This window comes from Panthera leo, chromosome A3, assembly GCF_018350215.1.
Source record: "Panthera leo isolate Ple1 chromosome A3, P.leo_Ple1_pat1.1, whole genome shotgun sequence".
In the NCBI taxonomy this organism is placed as follows: domain Eukaryota; kingdom Metazoa; phylum Chordata; class Mammalia; order Carnivora; family Felidae; genus Panthera; species Panthera leo.
The window spans coordinates 8,945,481-8,967,207 of record NC_056681.1 but is presented as its reverse complement, the minus strand read 5'-3'; the positions used below and the strand labels follow the sequence as shown (position 1 = coordinate 8,967,207).

The following is a 21,727-nucleotide window of genomic DNA, read 5'->3' as shown; positions in this document are numbered from 1 at the left end:
AGAGCCGGCTTCAAATCCTCTGTCTCCTTCTCTGCCTCTCTCTCTCTCTCTCTCTCTCTCTCTCTCTCCCTCTCTCTGTCTCTCTCTCTCCCCCCCCCCGTCTCTCAGAAATAAATAAGTATTCAAAAATAACAATAATAAATATATTTTAAAAATAAAAATCAAATAGAGAGAGAGAGAGAGAACTTACCATCTACAGGTGAATGGATAGTTGCAGTAGTGAATGCCACGCCCCATAAGGAGGACAGTTTGAGTTTTCTCAGGCAAGCAACAGAAGCTGATTGTGGTGAATTCAAGCAAAGGTCCCAGGAGAACAAACAGGGCCTCGAACGCAGATCCGAGGTGAATAGTCAGGGGCAACATCCTAGAAGAAGCCATGTTTCCCTTGAGACTCGAGGAAGAAGCAGACGGAACCATGCAGAGGAGTGCTTCTGTGCGTGTTAAGGAGGCGGGAGCAGGGGTGGGCAGGTGAAAGGCGAGGGACGGCATGGGTGAGGGGTCAGAGAACATTCCGCAAGGAGGTGACCGGAAACTCCCACGGATGTCCCATTGCCTCCGGACCCCTGGAAAAGGGGGCTGAGTGGACAAGCGTCAGGGGACCAATCCACACAGAGGACCGGTCCCTTCTCTCCCCCAGCGGAGGAAGCCTTAGGAAGGGTATGTGGTGAGAAATCACAGAAGGAGGCAGGGTGAATTAAATCTCCTACCGCCATCAGCATCTAACAAGTATCTCATAAAGCTGCCTGGCAAGGAACTGCTTCACTCCAGGAAAGTGCCTCCTGGTTACCATGAGTCAGAGAGTGATCTACAAAATAATTCCCCAAATTAGAGTTTGCCGGGTGTAAGTTTGTAAATCTGATCCCCCCTGCCCGCCCCCCATTACGCTGATTATATCTTTCATCCCCAAGAATGAAGCCGAGAGCCTCCCCCCCGCCCCTCCTCCCCTCCCCCTGTAATCCTCACCCCTCATTTCTCAGCTCGTGCCACCCCTAAGGCAGTGGAGTGATCCCCGCGAAGCTTCCAGGCAGTTCATTAAAAACCGCCACCCTCTCCATTGCCCACCGGGCACTCCCAGCAGCCCCTGGGGCCATGGCGGTGGCAGAGGAAGCCAGTCACTCAGGAGGGCCCGGCCCCCTCCGAGGACGGGACCCCCGCACCGATGAGAGGGGCCAGCAAACAGTTAATGGTTTAATCCCTTACAGAAAAAGTCAAGGCAGACTTGTGATTCTTGATGTTAATGAAGGTGTCACACATTGTCTAGAGAAAGTTGTGCCTGGCAATCTTCCCTTTTTCGGATGCCTACCCCAGTGACATTTCATCTCACATCCACCTTAATGAAATGCATAATTAACATATTCTAATTGTGCTGAGCGCTGCGATGATTTTGACAGAACTCACTTTCCATGTCTAATTTGATGCTAATTTAATCTGTTCCTCTCCCGCTGACATGACCTTTCTTGATTGAGTTTCACTGAGGAAATTTTTTGATGGATTGATTTATCAGCATTGCAGAGACAACAAAGGCTCAGGGTGCACGACAGAAAATAGGAAGGGATCGGCCCTCGGAGCCGGCGTGCTCTGAACTTGCCGGCTGGAATGTCCTCTTTCCAGAGACGGCTTGTCTGATCTACCGATGGAATTTGAGAAATGTGACATCTGTGTGTGGGTTTGATCTCTCCGATAAAGACAGTAAATATCTCATTGTGGTCGTGAAGCTTTGCGTGGAAAACTCCTCCAGGGCTGGTGGAAGGAAGCTTAGAATCCTCCTCATCCTTGACCAAGAGCCCAGCCGGCCAGGCTGGGTCCCCACCTCGCCGATGGCCACTTCCTGGCTGGGTTCTTGAGTAGAATTTGGTCCCTTGGCTTCTTCCACCGGAAGGCAGGGGGAGGCAGGGAAGTGTCCCTCTTTGGTTAAAATGGAACAACCTTGCAACCAAGTAGGTCACTCATTAGCCAGCCTCCCACAGTCGGTTTCATTTTGGGCAGGAAGTGGTTCTCAGTCGAGGACATCAACGCCCTCCCTCCCCTCAGCACAACTCCCCTGTACCATTTTGAGGGAAGAAAACCAAAGTGGAGGAAGCAGCTGAAATCTGAGACGGGGTGGGATCTCCGGGTGTATTTCAGACTCTCGAGGGACGTGTAAGCCTTGATCGTGTGGGAGTGTTTGTGGACTTTTCCCCCAGCGCACCTCCCCTTCCATACATGGTGTCCAAAGACCATACTGTGACTACCTTTTTCCAGTTCCAGACCTTTGGGGAAGCATGTGCTTACGACCCACGCAGATATCAGAAAGCAGGTGAATCACAGAGGGGAGCCTGCCAGGAAATTGCCAAGATAGAATCCTAAAAACTGTAAAACAAAAAAACAAAAAACAAAAAACAAAAAACAAAAAACAAAGACCTCCTCGGTATTTGGTTTTTGTTTCATGTAAAGACTGCCTCATTTTCCCAAATGTTTCTCTTAGAAAAGGATGTGCTTAAGGTGTCCGTCGTAAATAGACGTTTTTCCTTCAGAGCGGTCCTCGAGGAGGATGAAACATTTATTCCAACATGGTTGCCGTGACTGCAAAGATTTTTGCAAAATTTCTTTGGGAGCTGCCTGATGAGCCCCACAAGGATAGCGAGATAACGAGATTATAATCATTATAATTACACTTCATCATAGATCAAAAGCAGTTTAACTCAGCAAATGACCTGGTCTGCCTCACTATCCTTTATTCTAAGTGACTTCTGGCTTTGCTCAAAGATGCAATCCCTCTGCAAAGCCCGACTGGACAGCGTGTCTCAGTGTGATCCCAAGGCAGCAGGCACAGAAGAAGATGGGCTCAGAGGCCACGCTCCTTCGGTTCGAATACCCCCTCTGCCGCGGACTGGGAAACTGTGCCTAGCTTTCCTCGTTGGTCACATTGCATAATACTAGTCCTACCTTAAAGAGTTCTTTTGAGGATTAAATTAGTTAATAATGTATCTGCCAAGCATTAAGAACAGTGCCTGAGAATAGCTTGGCTCATCTTTGAGGTCTGAGCAAGTCTTCTTCTTCTTTTTTTTTTTTTTTAACATTTATTCATTTTTGAGAGACAGAGCGTGAGCGAGGGAGGGGCAGAGAGAGAGGGAGACACAGAATCCAGAGCAGCTCCGGGCTCTGAGCCGTCAGCACAGAGCCTGATGCGGGGCCCGACCCCAGGAACCGAGAGATCATGACCCGAGCCAAAGTTGGACGCTTAACCAACAGAGCCATCCAGGTACCCCTGAGCAACTCTTCTTATAAGAAATGTGCCTACACCTCCCCAATGCTAGTGTGGCTTTCCCAGCTGAAGTCTGAACCGGGCTATATTTAACTATTCTCCGAACTTATTAACCAGACACACAGTTTTAAGGCATCTTCAACGAGGTGTCCATTTCTAATGCTGTTGTACCAAATTACCACAAACTTCCCTGGCTTCAAACGACACAGATGCGTCGTCTTATAGTTCTGGAGGTCTGAGGTCCCAACCAGTCTCGCTGGGATAAAATCAAGGTGTCTCCGAGGCTGCTTCCTTCTGGAGGCCCCGGGGGAGAATCTGTTTCCTTGCCTTTTCAGCTTCCAGAGGCCGCCTGCATTGCCTGGCTCAGAGACGGTGCCTCAGATCACTCCAATGTCATCAGTCCTCAGCTCTCCTATTAATGGCTCTACCCTTCCTGTTCCCCTCTTACAAGAACCCTTGTGACTTCACTGGATCCACCTGGATCATCCAAATTAAATCTCCCCCATCTCAGGATCCTTCATTTGCTCCCAAAGTGTCTCCTACCATGTACAGGAAGGTATTCACAGGCTCCGGGGATTAGGAGGTGGACATTTTAGGGGTCACTATCCAGCCTCCCACAATCGGTTTCATTTTAGGCAGGAAGTGGTTCTCAGTCGAGGACATCAACGCCCTCCCTCCCCTCAGCACAACTCCCCTGTACCATTTTGAGGGAAGAAAACCAAAGTGGAGGAAGCAGCTGAAATCTGAGATGGGATGGGATCTCCAAGGTGGTGAAGTCTCTTAAAATGCTCTGCCTCCGTGGCCTCGTGGGGATTTTGTTATGTTTGGCCGTCAACGTCAGGCTTGAGACGCTTCAAGGATTCGAACTCCAAATACATGTCCCCCTGGAGCCTATCAACCTGGCCACAAATTTGATAGGGACAATGCATCCTACCTGATACGTTTAAGACAGCACATTCCCCTAGGGCACGTGGCCAAAGCCTTTCTTACGTGGCTTCCATCAAGTCAGGAATTTGTATTTTGTTTCATTCTCTACTGCTTCTGCTGGGCCTAGGACAGTGGTACCTTACAGGCAATAAGTAAATATACTTGTCATATAAATGAATGAGTGATCGATACCGAGGGCTTTTATAGTGCATGGAAGCTATAAACTGCTCTGCACAAAAATGAAACACACTTTTGTCTACTCTGCCAATATTTCACCTGGGAAACCCTGGATTTCTCTGAACAGTATCATCTACTGTGGTCACCTTGAAGCTTCAGGTTTTTTCCCACATGAAACCAGAGGAGACACTGGGAAACCATCGTTGCTTAGAGCAATGTCTACTCATCAAATCTTTTTCATTAGAATAGTTCATTCCAATAAGATCTTGGGCATATTCGATAAGCCAGCATCCAGGGAACAAAGCTGTTATAAAATGACTTACTTAGAGGTTCCAGTCATAATTTTTGGCCTCAGAATATTGCTGGGTGTTTTATTTATTTTTTTTTTTTGTCAGTCTAAAATGAAAATGTAACATTTCAACTGCAATCCATTAGAAAGAAGCAAAGAAGGGGCTATTTGCATTTGATCCACAAATTGGACCAGAATAATTTTTGTCGACTTCTGATCTGCCAATACTCGGTTTTTTAAAAAAATTAAACTAAATGCTCATTAATTCACTGTTTTCCCTTATTGAGTGAAAAGATTTTTTTTTCTGTCAACTGTGTTTTTATCCAGAATCAGTTAGAGAATATTTTGCATTATTAAAAATTGGGCAGGTGGGAAGTGACATTTCCTTTGAACTCCAAACAAATGGCAAACTTCAAAAAAAATGTGTGACGAAACAACATAGTATCTATAACCCAAAGGGTCCACAATGGAAAATAACACGAGGGAAACGAAGAGATTTTTTTTGGCAAATAGGATTCTAATGATACTTAATTCCAGTATGTTAGTCTTAGTGTTTACAAGTATTAATTGATTCTCTGTCAAAAGAAGTATCATTTTAGGTCACATAAAAATTAATTCAATTATTGGGTTGACTGGGTGGCTCAGTCAGTTAAGCATCGGCTCTTGATTTTAGCTGAAGTCGTGATCTCACAGTGTGAGTTCAAGTCCAGCATCAGGCTCCATGTTGGAAGCATGGAGCCTGCTTGGGATTCTCCCTATCTCTCTCTCTCTCTCTCTCTCTCAATCCCTTTCTCTCTGCCCCTTCCCCTGCCCCCTCTCTCTCTCTCTCTCAAAATAAATAAATTTTTAAAAAATAATTCAATTATCATCCATCCAAAAATTTGAAAGACTGTATGTGATAGGCAAAATTCTAAAGAAGGCCTCCCAAGAGCCCCATTTTACATTTGTTCGGGTCCTGCAGCAAAGGGATTTTGCAGATGTAATGCCTACCTCAACTTAGTTGACCTTACACCACAGAGATTATGTGTCTCAGGTGGCCTGATCCAATCTGATGGTCCCTTTAAAAGCAAAGCATTTTCTGGAACTTGAACCAAAAGGAGACCTCAGAGAGAGGCATCCCTACTGGCCTCAGGGAGGAAAATGAAAATTGGGGTCCAACAGATTTGAGTTCAAATTCTTCCCTATTGGTCTTAGGACTTTTGCAGACTTTCCTAATCACCCTATGCCTTCATTTCCTAGTCTGTACTACGAGCAACCTCATAAATGTATCGTGAGGCATTAAGACGGATAATATGTACAAAATATTATCCGTGCCTGACACATACTAGGTGCACAACAAAAGGTAATGATTATTATTTTCTTTAAATGTTCTCTTCTAAGGTTATCATTCCCTGACTCCTTTGCAATCTGGGCTCTGAATCTAAAACGATATGAGTTCATGCACATGAAACAACACAGACAACCATAATCCAAGTACGAGGCTTTATATTTTGTCGGGAGTGTGGTTGGGGCCGGTTGTTGATCCCTAGAGGGATGTGTTTCTGAAGTCCAAACTTCTAACACCACGCCTTTTTCAATAAAAACTAGCTAGCCTGGGTCTTGTGCTTACAAGTTCCCACAAAGTGGAAATAGTCTTACAAATTAATTTATACCAAGTTGATAAAGACCAACGATCACTCAGCTTCCCATATGCATTGCATCAGAGATTTTTGATGCGTTCATTCTAAGAAATAAGGTGGAGATTTCAGACATCAGTGTCAAAGCTGATAGGATAATTGGTGGGCCACACAAATCCCTTGGCTATTATCGGGTGGAGAGCAGTCTATACCACATCCAGGAAATGACCCCCCCTGTGTTGTATGTTTGCCTGATTTCTCTACTTACCACCATGAAAAGATTTCCACAAGTTCCTTCTCAATAAAGCGTTTGTACCACTTAGAAAAATTAAAGGAATAGGTGTTTTTTTATGAAGAAATAGAAAACAAAGAAAATCAAAATAGAAAAAAACTAGAAATAAACTATCATCTTGCCATCCCTAGAAAATGATGATCTGGATAAGGGCGCCCGGGTGGCTCAGTCAGTTGAGTGGCTGACTCTTGATTTCGGTTCAGGTTATGATCCCAGGGTCATGAGATCGAGCCCCACATCTGGCTCTTTGCTGGATGTGAAACCTACTTAAGAGTCTCTCTCTCCTGCTGCCCCTCCCCTGCCTGCTCCCTCCTTCTCTCTCTCTCTCTCTCTCTCTCTCTCTCAATGATGCTCTGTGAATGTCAGTAACAGAGGGGCTTATGGTTGGTGAATCAGGTCGGAAAGAGCCTTGAAGATCTGTCCCAAAGCTGTGTTGCTCTGCAAGCACTTTGTGGTACCTGGGGGTGTAATTAAGTTACTGATGGAGATTAATACAGGGGTGAAGCCCTGTCTCCCAACTGTACATGAATTTCACGCTATGAAACTTCATGGCATGTAAATCATATCTCAATAAAGCTGTTGAGGAAACAAAAAGAAGAAAGGGTGAACACGGAGAAGAGAGGCCTTTCTGAGGAGGTGACATTGAACCGACATGGGGGTGTAGGCAAAGACAGAGATCGGCTGGGGGTGGGGAGAACATCACGGGCAGGGAGTCTGTGCAAAGACCCTGAGATGAAGAAGAACTTGGCATGTGTAATGAACTAGTGGAAGCCAAGGATGGCTCGAGTATGTTGAGCAAAGGCAGAAGTTTTGAGAGAAGAAATTGGGGAGGCAGGGAGCAGTAAGTCTCGCGGGATGCTTCACGTGCTATGGGCCATTCATCGAGAGATCCGAACCCAGGAAGTGACATGCTGTAAGTTACAGTTGGCAACATTTTTTTGAAGAGAGTAACAACAAGGGCACCTGGGTGGCTCAGTTGGTTAAGCGTCCGACTTCGGCTCAGGTCACGATCTCGCCATTGCTGGGTTCGAGCCCCACCTTGGGCTCTGTGCTGAAAGCTCAGAGCCTGCAGCCTGCTTTGGATTCTGTGTCTCCCTCTCTCTCTCTCTGCCCCTCCCCTGCTCGTGCTCTATTCTCTCTCTTTCTCAAAAACAAATAAACATTAAAAAAATTTTTAAAGAAAGGAGTAACAACTAATCCTATGTCCTTACTATTCTAGGGATTTTCCATTACTAATTTACTTATCCTTCACAATAATCCTGAGGTAGGCATCAACTAGAACTTGTTCAAGAAACCTCGAGGGGAGCCACAATTTGCACTCAGTCTGCCCCACAACAGGGCCTGAAATCATAACCAGTACCCTACACTTGAAAGTCTGGATGGACACACCAATCTGTGCAGTTACACACAGCCCCGTGCTCGGAAGGATCCCACACGTGGTTTTGTGCTCTGCCATCACCATCTTGAAATGCTCAGTGACATTTGAACAAGAGGCCTCTGATGTTCAGTTTGCACAGGACCCCACAGAGTATGTAGCCAGCACATCCACCTTCTAGGACTTTTACTACAGAAGGAATCGTTAACCCACTGAAGGTCCTGGGTAGGCTGGCCAGGGAGGAAGGTCAACCCCTTGAAGTTAAACTTGAAATTTCTCACGCATGTCCGTTTGGGGAGACAGAACGCCCAGCTTCCTTCATACACTCAGCGGGACCCATGAATTCAAAAGGGACACAACTTGTTGATCTACCCCATTCTGATATTTGGGAATAGTCAGGTGATGGAGTGAACTTTTTCTTATTCAGCTTCTTGTTATCCTGTATGTATCAATAGTCTTAGCATTAGCAACATCCTTTCCAGAAAACAGAAATAATAATAATAATTATTATTGTTTAAGTACTGTCATTATAATTAATGAATGAAAATTAGTGGAAAAGAAGAAACTATAAGCCAAAGATTTTTTTTGGTGTGTTTTCCGTCCTGAAGTGCACCTAAAAGTGTGCCTTTACCTCTATTGACCTAGTTATTTTAATCCCCCAAAAAACAAAAGCCGTTCTTCTGAATTTATACTAATGAATTCAGTTTAACATTTTTCACCTGTTTGCATGAATTTAATTTTTCTTTGTTTCAGAGACCAGCTTGGATTATACGGGTACTTTTCAATAATCATTATTCCATAGGATAACGTTCGGTACCCAGAACATGTTCCTAATAATAAATGTGAATATGTGTATCCCATAATAAATAATGTTCACTGCTAGTTTTAACATTCTAATTAATGTATTCAATGATTAGTTATTGCTATCATCTTAAAGCCAGGGTTTATTTATAACTAGAAGAAAACTAGATTTCAAAGGTAGTTCCTCAATTCCATTTAAAATAACCCCCAATTAATTTCTAAGCTGCTGAAGGCAAATGATAAAATTTTTATCTCCCGGTGCAAAATTTTCGGGAAGTTGTTTGTGTTTGGAAAACAATTACATACCCATGAAAAGAGAATGATCCACTTTAAGAGTAAGAGGAGTGGAAATAGACCTCTGGATTTATGGCGAAATGGTTTCTTCTGCTTCCCCCCTGTTGAGGCGCTGATGTCTCCAAACGCCTAGCCGTGCAAACCATGAGGTCCCCAGCTCTCGGAGCTATCAGACAAGTGCTCTCCGCGTCTCCCGGGGCTCTTCCAGGGCGACCCCACATGGGGACCTCCCGACTCTGTTTATTCTTAGAGTGAGCAATTGCATACAAATGGAAGCTATCAGGACATAGGCCACCAGCGCAGAATACAGAGACAAGAAGAAGATCCTTCTGTGAAAACAAAATATTCATTCTCCTCTACACCCAGGATGGATTTTCCAAAGTGGAAAACCATTCCCGGAGAGAATCAGAGGTAGGCGGGTTTGTTTCATTTTCACGTTTACCAGCCACAAACTCGCATCTCTCTCCAGGGCGAGAATGCACCCGGGGCACACCGACTATTTATTGCTAGCAGACAAAAGGCAAGGGTGTCTCATTTGCCACTTAACATTCTTTTAATTTGCCAGACAGTTTTCTTCTTTTTATGCAAAAGGAAAGAAAGAACGAGAGAAAAGAAAAGAGAAGAAAAGAAAAGAAAAGGAAAGAAAGAAAAGAAAAAAGGAGAGGAAGGAAGGGAAGGGAAGGAGAAGGGAGAGGAGAGGAGGGGAGGGGAGAGAAGAGGAGAGGAGAGGAGAGGAGAGGAGAGGAGAGGAGAGGAGAGGAGAGGAGAGGAAGGAGGGAAGGAAGGGGAGGGGAGGGGAGGAGAGGAGAGGAGAGAGGAGAGGAAGGAGGGAAACAAGGAGAGGGGAGGGGAGGGGAGGAGAGAAAAGGAGAGGGGAGGGGAGGGGAGGGGAGGAGAGAAAAGGCAAAATGAACTGAGGATTGTTTCCATGCAGCCACTGAACCGGAGGGAACTGGAACAAAACCATAGCAACTGAAACCCAGTAGGAAAAGCTTCTCTTCTTCGTCGTCGTCTTCTTTTTTTCATTCCCAACTCTTTCATGGGAAAATCCACCAATCTGTGCACAAAATAAAATGGTAACCGAGACTTACTTGGAGAAATAAACTGTAGAAACCTTTCCTCCATTTTTTTAATGGTCCTTTGCCACCTGATGAAGCAGAAATAAAACGTCACTCAGCAGGCAGATCATCCAGGCAACAAAATCCTCCTTCCTTTCCTTGTGAGATCCCTACTTTGAGTGTTACTTTCTTATTTTAAAACCAAAAACCAAATATCTGTTGTGAACGTGCATCTAAGAGCTACGCTAACTGATCTTTCCACCGCGCCTGCTCGTGTCTGGCTAAGAATATTCCCTCTCTAAGGTTTTCCGGCCGGATGCTCTTGTAGCCAATGTCCAGAAGCACCATTTACTGAAGGCCCATTGTACCAGGTGTTTCGTATGTGTTATTTCATTTGATCTCCCCAAGTCTTTCAGGAAGCGGGAGTTACAATCCCGCTTTGTAAATAAAGAAACTCGGCCTCCGGGACCTTCATTCATAAGGAGGCGCCCCGTGGTGGCTGGAGTCCCACGAATGGGGGTCCCTACCTGGCCCTCTCTCACTGTGTGATTGGCCAGCTACTTAACCCCTCTGTGCCTCAGTTTCTTATCCACAAAGTGGGGAAATAATACAGGGCCACAATCCCTTGGCAATAATTCTGAAGTCCGAAACCTCTGAAAATTAAAGTGCTTTCATAAAGCACACCGTCCAGCAACAGTGGCTTCACATCAAGGCTAATTTGGCAAAAAAGGACAGAACCGTGTGGGCATGAGATTGTTATATTCTTTCTTTGCCCTATGTGGTAAAGGTCTGAGCCGGGGAGCCAACAAGCACAATGGCTCCGAGCCATGTGCCTGATAGACTTGAGAGACGGATAGAAAGCCCCCGGGAATGGGACTGAAAGCCCCCGGCGGGGGAGGCACTGGGGGTATCACCTGATAGTGGTGCCATGCTAATAATGGTAAGTGGTAAGTCCATGGTCACGCTTCCGGTCGATGGCAAAGCCAGGATTCAGGCCTGGGTCAGCTCTGTCACACTTATTGGCAAGTCTCTCGACAAACATCACGGGGGAAAACTTATCCTTAAGACGTTGTTATAAAGGGTCGCAGGTTCTGGGGCTAAGGAAAAGATTCATAAATATGGTGGCCACTCAACTCCTCCATTGACTTTGATACCAGAAAGGGGTGCAAATTCAGTAGACTTTTAAGTTCAGGGGGATAGCGATGCTCATGTCAGAGCCCTTATTGAGTTTCTCTCTAACATGGAAGCATCTCAGTGAAAAACCAAGATTTCAAAGTGAGGGGAGAATGATACATTTTGTGAATAGATGTTTGTGTGTGTGTGTGTATATATATATATATATATATATATATATATAAATACTGTGTATATATATGTGTGTGTGTGTGTGTGTGTGTATATACTGTAAACACAATACAATAATAATGAAATTATTTACTCTGATGATACCTCATTTTATCCCTAATCTGCCTAATCCCTAATGATCCCTAATATCATCTCCTATTATGTCCTGATTTACATAGGCTAGAATTGATGGAGTGTGGTTATCTGGTCAGCGTCCTGTGTGCTTTCTGCCCTGAATTTTCCATCTTTGCCAACTGAAGTCCATGAACATTTCTTGAGATTTTACTCTGCATCAAGCACAGTGCTGGCCCCTAGAGTCCTAGAAGTAGAAAAGATAGTGTCCCCGAATTCACCAAGCTTATACAATTTGTACAATTTGTTTTCTCCTTAGCATACCCAACAAGTGACATTTCATGGTCCCCAAAAGTTGAGATTTCTGTCCTGATTTTAATAAGAATACCAACATTTTACCTATTCTTACAGTATGCTAGGCACCGTGCTAAGCTTTGATGTAGATGACCTTGTCTAATGCCTACAAAGTCCAAAATTTAACATTATCTGCATTTTTGAGATGGGGAAACTGAGGTGTAGAGATGGAGTATACAAGACCCAGAGCTTGTAGACAATGGACCTTGGGTGTCAAACCTCAGCCAGTCTGACTCCATAGCCAGCCCTCCTAACTGTTGTACCATGATAAAATTTAAATTAGATACGTGTGTGTCCAGACCAATGCCAATAGCCAATCTCCCGTCTGCCTTAGCTAATACGGTCTTTTGTGCAAGGCTGCCTCAAGCCTCTTCTTTGTCTTACCCTAGAGGACTAGGTTCATTGAACCAATGAAGCATAGCGATTCCACACTGCCCTGGATTCTCCATTTTGGCTCCGCACCTCCTGCCCACCCAACCCCCAGGATTTGCCCGGCATGGCTGTGCTCACTGGCCCTTCCCACACTGTCACCGCTGAAGGATTAGTAAATACAGAACACACCCAAAAGCCTGTCAGATTCTTCTGCACTGATGCACACACCCCAATGATGAGCAAACTCCTCTATCATTTGCCCAGGATCTTTGAATTTAGATGCTGGGTCAAGAAAGAATGACACTTTCACAAGACACTGTTCTTTGAGAGAAATGACCTGCAACAAATAAGCAGGTATTGTCCTGGTGATAAATGATAGTTCCTTCCTCAAAAAAAGAAAAAAGTACAACACTCTGGGTCATAAGCTGATGCTTCTTCAAGCATTCGTCTCTGCTTCCATAGTGAGTATGAATCTGGCCACAAAAGTCAGAGGTACCCGCAAAACCAACTCTCCTTCCTTTAACTCTGTTCAGTTTTTATTTCAAATTCCCATTCATCTCAGTTAACAGGAAATTATATCTCAGTCACTCTGGGAGGTTCCCACCCATGCTTTCTTTAAATCAGTAGTGCACAAATGGGAGGGATAACTGCCCCTGGTGAGCTTTCCAGAAAATTCTGTTGTGGAGTTAGTGTCACAAAGATTGAGAGGTGATGCTGGCATTTAGTGGTCAGAATCTAGAGATGACAAATGCTCTGTAATGCATGAGACAGTCCCGCACCATGAAGAATTGTCTGAGATCTCAACGTTTTTTAAGTTTATTTATTTATTTATTGAGAGAGAGAGAGAGAGAGAGAACAGGGGAGGAGCAGAGAGAGAGGAGAGAGAGAATCCCAAGCAGGCTCCATGCTGTCAGTGCAGAGCCCAATACAGGGCTCGATCTCATGAACCGTGAGATCATAACTTCGCCGAAATCCAGAGCCAGATGCTTTAACCAATGGAGCCACCTAGGCACCCCTGGAATCTCAAATTTTGAATGTCCAGTAGACATTCATATAGATGAATCACTGGTAAATAACTCTCTGAACCTAGACCCTAAGTCCATCTGACATATGCACTCAAAGTATCCTTCACACAGTTTTCATACACACTGAATTTGACAAGAATGTGACTGCTGTATACATTGAGGGCAGGCTGTACTTTGTTCTAACCACACCAAGACTTGATCTGCATGTCAGAAAATCACACGGGAAAGTCAACACCATGAATGGCATTCAGGTCTTCGATAAAACACACAGTCTCCACCTGTATTTGTGGCTGTTGAGTTCAGTGTTTCTGTGTATAAGGGCAAGGATCTGACTGCTTTGTTGTGCACTCAGGTATATCAAGCTCAAGTATTATTTCAATATTGACATACATATTTTATTATAACTATTTTCCTCATATTTGTCCTTTAAAAAATTATGATCATAGATCAAGAATTTTAGGGTCATAAAGGGAGTGTTTAGTAGACTCTGTCAATGTCCCAGCCAATCCTGGAGCACTCACCTCAACACATCTGCCATCACCTGCCAACCCCCCCCCAAGGCATTTCCCTTGACCTTGAAGCGGCCCTTGACCAATGGTACATAGCAAGGTGGTAGATAATGCACCCCTCGGGTGAGAGATGACTCTCAGGCACGTTCTGTGCATCTCCCAGAGACCCACCATTGGGTAAGCTTCAGCCGCCATGATGTAACTTGCTCAATCACACATCCTGAATTGGCTTCACATCTTTCCCTATTTCATGATACCATTCCCCTAATAGCATTTCTGGAATCATCTCCTATATACACTACCTCATCTCATGTCTTTGTCTCGGGATAAACTAGAGAACCCGGCCAAAGACAGCCTGTTCCAAAGTGTTTGTTTGAAAAGGGGGATGATGAGTGTAACAGCACTGAGAATCCCCTCCAGGCTTTGTCAAAATTTGGAGTAGCATCAATGCCAAGGAGTGCATCACTAGGATGTTGACAATCTGTCTGCACGTGGCTCCTGTGGGACACAGACTCTCGCCCAGGTCTGAGCCAATCCTGAGAAACAGATAACTCTCCAACATTGAAGAATCTAGCCCCATAACCCGCTTCTGGCCTCCAAAGGTTGCTGGGTCAGACCCACAGTCATAAAGCAGGTAACACGAATGAGCAAAGCTGTCCAAGTGTAAGCAAAGTCATGCAGATAGAAACATCTTTTGTTTCCTACTTTTTAAAATTTTAAAAAATATTTATTTTTGAGAGAGAGAGAGGGAGACAACATGGGTTAGGGGCAGAGAGAGAGGGAGACAGAGGGTCTGAAGCGGGCTCGGCACTGATGACAAAGAGCCCAATATGGGGCTCACACTCACGAACCACGAGACCATAACCTGAGCCAAAGTCGGATGCTCAACCAGCGGAGCCACCCAGGCGCCCTTTATTTCCCACTTTTAATAGAAACGTGGGTTTGTACAACATTTGTCCTGCCATGAAACGAATATTTATTGAGCACCTATTACCTGCTGGACACTCAGCATACAACGGTGAACAAAACAGACCAAATTGTTTCCCTTGTGAACTTGGGAGACGCTGCTACTAAATAAATACATAGCATATGGATTGTGCGAAGCGACAATAATATTATAGGAAAAATAAAGCAGGAAGGAAAAAAGGAGGGCTAGAGGTAAGGGTGTTGAGATGGTTGAAGGCAGGTCAGCAAAGACCTTGCTCAGGAGTGATAAAGGGCAACAGGTGCTCAGTCTTAACGTCCGGGATCTGGCCCCTTGCCAAGGGGGTGGTGGGCACCGAGAGGGGCTGGAGAGGGCCCGCCCCGCAGCAGGTGCTTCCACTCAGCTGCCATGAACGTCACCGTGAGAGATGCCAAAGCCCAGGGCTTCCAGGTGTGATTTTCCAAGGGAAACCTAGAGATCTCCCTCGAGGGCTGTCAGTAAGCAGCACACAGTTTTGGGCATCTCGAGGGTGTTCAAACTTTCCATTCTTCATGGTAGGTTTCAAACAAAATCCAGGAATTTACCCTGGCCTCCTTTTACATCTGCCTCGTTCTCCCCACAACCGTCCCTCCTGGCCTGAGGGATGGAGGGGGGGAGGGTGACGCAGAGGGATTGAAATCAAGTCATGAATCAGCATTATCTCGTCTTCCCTTCTTCTCCACATACCGGAAGCATCTCCTGGCAAAGTCAGTCATTGGGAAGGAGGTGAGGTTTATTTTCTTTCTTCAGACGCTTCAGAATGGCCTGTTGCTGGATGTCCCAATGGGAAAGCCCCAAATAGGGAAGCCGTGTTGGCTCGTAGGAGCTCCTGCCTTGGCAGACCCATACAGGCATTCAGAGGATGCCACTGCCAGCTCTATTGGAACTTCCAGAGGGGCTTTTACGACCCTCTCTCATCCAAGCCGCTGTTTGGGCAGAGGCCTGATTACTTCTAATGACTTCACTTCGACAGCAACAGCCAAGTCCTCTGTCATCCTGCCGTGGGCTGGAGCCACTAAGGCTGTAGGAGAGAGATGTTCCTTGCAAAGCGCGGAGGTGCTAACGGCCGTTCTCCGGGACGCTGGCCCCGTGTGCCAAGAGGAAGACCGGCCAAGAACAACAATGCAAGTGCGTGGAAACCATCCCTACAACAGTGGGGGTAATTACTTTGCCCATTACTGAAGACGTCCCAACTCTTCACTAGTCAAGAGAATCTTTGTCCTTGAATGTGTATGTATTTCTCTGGCTCCTGAAGAAGCCAAGGCCTGAGAATCAAGAGAGCTTTTGTCATGAAGAGTGATGGTTGGAGCGAAAATGATTGGCCTGTTTTCTGGTTCTAAAACATTCCCCGAAGTGCCCGACTGGCTCCTAGCCATGGGCTCCTGGCATGTTGCACGCCCATGTGGCTGGGGTGTTGTTGATGGCTCTCCCGGGTCTGGTGGTTCTCTAGCTGGTTCCTTCACTATGCACTCCTGAAATTCACACACCAGGGTTTCCACACCACTGCCTCACTAGATCTCCTTTCCACCCCCTTTTGGGGGGCTCACAGGGGCGGGGCTTCGCAAGCGGGGATTTTGACACAGGGTAAGTCCAATGGAAACCGGGCGATGTCTTAGGGTATGCGCGTGTCTGCGGCTTTGGCCAGGAGGTGACCGGCTAGATGTTGGATTCTGACAAAGTGGGGACATGTGACAGGCAATGAATAGGTGGTGGCCTCCTGGCACTGTCTCCACTGCCACGTGGCGTCTGGGTTTTTGGCCAGCGTGTTTCACTGCTGTCCTCAGTCAAAGCCACCTGCCTCAGTGCCCCCAAGCATGGACTGGCCTCTTTTCTAGAACAGCCCCTCCAGCTTAGATCTCTGGGAGCCCCCCTGCTTCATCAACTCAAATTCCTTTTTAGTCTGATGATATGAGGGTCCTTTTTAATTTTTTTTATTTGTTTGGCCAAAACAGAGCTCCCTGTTGCCTCCAACACATACACACACACACACACACACACACACACACACACACACAAGCCTTTCTTCTTCTTTGTTCTTTTGTTCTTTCCCAATTCCAAATCTTGAGTCTTCAGGTCCCAAGCCAGAATTGGCCACAAGTTAGTCCCCCAAAGGCAAGGAGAGCTCATCATTTAAACATGACAGAGCACAGAGAGGGAGTAAGGTTAACACGGCCAAGTCTCTGCATTCAAAGAATCTGAACACCTGTACCCCGACTCACCCGGAGAAGAGTTTCTCCGTCCACTGTCCCGGAGTGTTCTTGTGGTGTCCATCACAAGGAGCAAGGGGTTGACTGTCCACCAGGCAGGCAGTCTCTTGGAGTCCTTTATCCGAGCCAGGACTCAGGCCAGCCAGGCGCACCACCCACGGTTTCTCTGAGCACCTTTCTGTAGAGCTGACATGTTAATGCGGCTGTCTTTCTGTCCGTATGTCTGCCTATCTGTCATGAAAATTAGACAGCAGGAAGGATATTTCACCTATTTAAAAACTAAATCCCTGAAAATCCTTTTTGCCTTTTATTGCGTGCAAACACCTGGGTTGATTCCAAACGTGATAATACATGTTTCAGGGCTGAATTCCACCTGCCCGCGATCTTACGCCGGCCCTCTTCATACCACCGTCGCGGAATATGACTCAGCCTCTGCCAGTTGGTTCCCTCTTTCCAAATGCAGGTGGCAACTTCATGGAAAGTTGTAGGTGTTGAATGAGAGCAGCTACGTCAAGGGCATGGCAAATCAGAAGGACCCATTTTGTATGAGGTCTGGCTATTGGTGTTTTTCCTAAGGTGAGGCAGGTAGACCATACTCTGATCCCTATTTCTCGCCTTTGGCCAAAAACATGATATTGCCACATTCTTGAAAATAGCAGAACCACGTGTCTTCAAATAATAATAACCGCACATATCCACATTCTCACTCTGTTCCAGGCAATTTGAATGTATTGATTCATTCAATCGTGGCAACAATTCCATGATGGGCCACTAATCATCAGCTCAGCTATGCAGATGCAGGGCCTGAGCCACACGTCTTGATCAGGATTTATAGCTTTCAGTGTAGACACCAGGATCCAACCTGGCTCTGACTCCATAGCCCACACCCTTCACTAGCACTCCACAGCAGCTCTCTGTCCAAATGCCAACCAATTCAGAATCTTGCTAATTTGGCAGGAACTTTCTTCTACTTAATCCAAATCAGACTGGCTTTACTGTACATTTGCTTCACATGACGATCCTGAGATGGTCAACATTGCTTAAACTTGCAGAACAATATTTCCCTCCCTCCCTCCCTCCCTCCCTCCTCTTCCTCCCTCCCCCTCCTCCTCTTCGGCCTCCTCCTCCCCCTTCTGGACAAGCCAATGGCTAGAAGTGAAAGTCGAAAAACAAATTTATTTCTTTTTGTTGTTTCATGAACTTCAGATATTACAGAATGATGAGTACTGATGTTATACAGTGATTTCTGCACACTTGTTTATACATGAAGCGACACCAATTTCACAATCTGGACTCATGCACTTGTTTCCTCCCCGTCCTGGGACTATGGGTCATTACAATAGCTTGTCAATGGCTCCGAGAGGATTGCTGTCCAGTGATCTGTCTGGTTATTATTTTTTGAATTTGTGTGTTTTTAGTTGGAGGTGGGGTCCTTTTAGAAGAGGCTGCGTTGTCAAAAGCTATGAGATTGTGTAGCTATGAGCTACACAAAACGGTAACTGCTAAAGCAAACCAAAATACCTACGGCGGGGGGGGCGGGGGGGGGGACCTGGGTGGCTCAACTGGTTGAGCGTCCAACTTTGGCTCAGGTCATGATCTCACAATTCGCGACTTCGAGCCCCGCATGGGCTCTGTGCTGTCAGCACTGATCCTCTGTCCACCTCTCTGAGTCGAAAATAAATAAATATTTAAAAAAAATACCTACAGGGGTTCAGATTCCTTGATACTTAAATTTTTTTTATATTTATTTATTTTTGAGAGACAGAGTGAGACAAAGTGAGAGTGGGGGAGGAGCAGAGAGAGAGGGAGACACAGGATTGGAAACAGGCTCCAGGCTCTGAGCTGTCAGCCCAGAGCCCGACGCAGGGCTTGAACCCACAGACTGTGAGATCATGACCTGAGCTGAAGTCGGACGCTCGACCAACTGAGCCGCCCAGGAGCCCCAGGATTCCTTGATACTTTAAATCACTATGGTGTTATCTAAGAGTCAGTCCACAAACTGGTAGCAACATAGGAAAACATTTTCACCTTTCGTGAGGAAAATAAGAGGAAATAAAAATGATGTCAGAGGTACGCCTGGGTGGCCCAGTCGGTTAAGGGTCCAACTTCCGCTCAGGTCATGATCTCGAGGTACATGAGTTTGAGCCCCGTGTCAGACTCTGTGTTGCCAGCCCAGATCATGGAGTCTGCTTCCAATTCTGTATCTCCCTTTCTCTCTGCCCTCCTTCACTCTCTCTCTCTCTGTCTCTCTCTCTCAAAAATAAATAACCACTAAAAAAATTTTTTTAATGATATTGGTTATTTTCAATAAGTGAAATTTACTCAGTACAATGTATGGTACTTTATTATTTGATCCAATTCAATAACATTCATTAGACATCTTCTATCTGCCAGGCACTATTCTAAGCCCCGATGAAAACAGAATCTTTGTTCTTTGTTCTTATTATACTATGGAGAAATAATCATTAAATTTGGACTATGAAAGTAGGGGCAAGTGCCACAGAAAAGCATGTGTAGAAGCATTGAGAATGAGGGGGGAAAGTCCAGCCTGAGTAGGTGACATTTGAAGTAGAGATTTGAGTGAACTAAGGAAGCGAGCCTTGGAGATATGCAGCAAAGGTGTTCTGAAAGGAAGAAAGAAAACAGCAGATGCAAAGTCCCTGCGGCAGGAATGGCCTTGTGTGTTCAAAGAGAGCCAAGGAGGCCAGTGTGCAGGGCAGGCGAGCATGGGGAGAGCGGAAGGAAGGAGGCAAGGCTTGAGAGAACATCATGAAAGCCTCTTTGAGCCAACACAACTTTAATTTTTACTCTGAGCAAGCTCAGAGTGTTTCCTGCTTTGTTGGTGATAGAATCACCTTTTTTTAATGAAAAGATGGTAATGGCAGTGTTCTTTTTTTTTTTTAAACATTCTTCTTCTTGGCAAAATAAAGTGTTGGAAACTCTTTGTCAATTCCTTGAAATTTGTTGAAGCCGGTCTGTGAAATCTAGGAGTCTGGGATGTCTGCTCTAGGAAACATCTTGTGGCATTCTGTAGGCGGAAGCTGCATGGTGCAGGAGGAAGTGTGGGGTCCCCAGCCCTTCTCTGTCGCAGACACACTGGGTGACGCCACTCGGGGAAAGTCTATTTCTGGGTTTCACTTTTCTAGCCTCTCAAGTGAGGAGAGCAGTTTGAGAGAAGCCTGAGTCCCTGAAGGCCCAGAGGACAAAGAGAGCAGGCAGGTGGGGTAGAGGCGAGCGGACCTGGTCTCGAGGAGGGACAGGACCCCAGAGCTGGACCACGTGGCACTCTATGAAGGGGCAGCTCCGCTCAGCTCCGTGGTCTCCCCACAGGAAAGAAATCCCGAGGTAACTGTCACCTCCTCGGATCTTTCAAGAAGAAAAAAACCCAGAAATCGTGGCTTTTCAGTGAAATCGTCCTGTTTGTCAGCATTAGCCACTATTTCAATGAAAACAGCAACCACACTGTGTGAGCTCCCAAAACACAGCGGTGGGCTGGGATCGGCTATAGGATGATATATTCGTTCCCTAGGGCTGCCTTAACTAATTACCGCAAACTGGGTGGCATAACACAGCAGAAATTCATTCTCTCCCAGCTTTGGGGGCCGGAAGTTCGAAATCAAGGTGTTGACAGGGCCGTGCTTCCTCCGAAGGCTCTAGGGGAGGACCCTCCAGCTTCTGGCATTCCTTGCCAGTCCTTGGTTTACAGCCCCCTCACTCCCACCTCTGCCTCCTCTTTGCCTGGCCTTCCTCTCTATGTGTCTGTGTCTACTCCTCCTCTCACAAAGCCCTGGCATGGGATTCGGTGCCCTTCCTAATCCAGGGTGACCTCATCTTAAGTTGACGACACCTGCCAAGACCCTATTTCCAAATGAGCCCACATTCACGGGTACCCACCAGTTAGGACTTGATCCTGTCTTTTCAGGGATTCAGTTCAACCCACGGCAGGTGGCTGGCCTCTACTATGAATTCTTCAGGATGAACGTTCTGCCCTAGAAATCTGGGAACCACAGAATGATTAAAACCTGCTCTGTAAGGTTTAGGATGTCCATCTCACTAGGAAGCAAATGACAAATGGAAGAGGGTTTGGTACAGGCTTCCATAATGGCTTGTCTTGGCCCTCAGACCTCGGTCGAGTCAGACACGCTCTTCAGAACAGTGTTGGAGAGTTTCTTACGGCTACCATACAAAGTACCACACGCTGGCTGGTATAAAACAAATAGATTTTTTTCTCTCATGGTCGTGGAGGCTAGAAGTCTGAAATCAAGGTGTCAGGAAGGACACACAACCTTAGAAGGTTCTAGGGAAGGATCCTTCCTGGCCTCTCCCTAACTTTCTGGTGCCTCCTGACAATCCTCAGTGTTCCTTGGTTTGTAGCTACATCACTCAATTTTCGCCTCCTTCTTTTTTTATTGTCTCTATGTCCTCTCCTCTTCTTATAAGGACGCCAGCCACTGGCTTGCTTCTTCTCGGCTCTCAATTCAGTTGGAAATGGGGAAACCAGTTAGGATGACAATGTGGTCAACCCAAAGAGAGACAATGATGATAGAAAGCAGGGATGAAGTCATGAGAAACAGTGAGATTCAGGACCTATTTAGCGCTCACCCTAATCTCACGGCCATGAATTCAAGGCCAAGTGTATTCAACCCTGTACAGATTCTGTTACCAGTAAGATCCCTCCCACCTGCCTGTCTCTGTGATGAACTTTTCCTTGAGAATCGCTGCTGATCTTTCCACCCAGCTACTTCCTTACGAAGCATGTAACAACTTCCAAACACCCACACCAATGTCAAATCCGGTGCCAACTTGA

At 45.9% G+C, this 21,727-nt stretch overlaps 1 protein-coding gene across 2 annotated transcripts in view; it reads left to right on the top strand.

Moving 5' to 3' along the window:
* TSHZ2 (teashirt zinc finger homeobox 2) overlaps positions 1 to 21,727 on the top strand; it is a 405,034-nt gene that overhangs the window by 345,184 nt on the left and 38,123 nt on the right. The gene's annotated exons all lie outside the window — the stretch shown is intronic.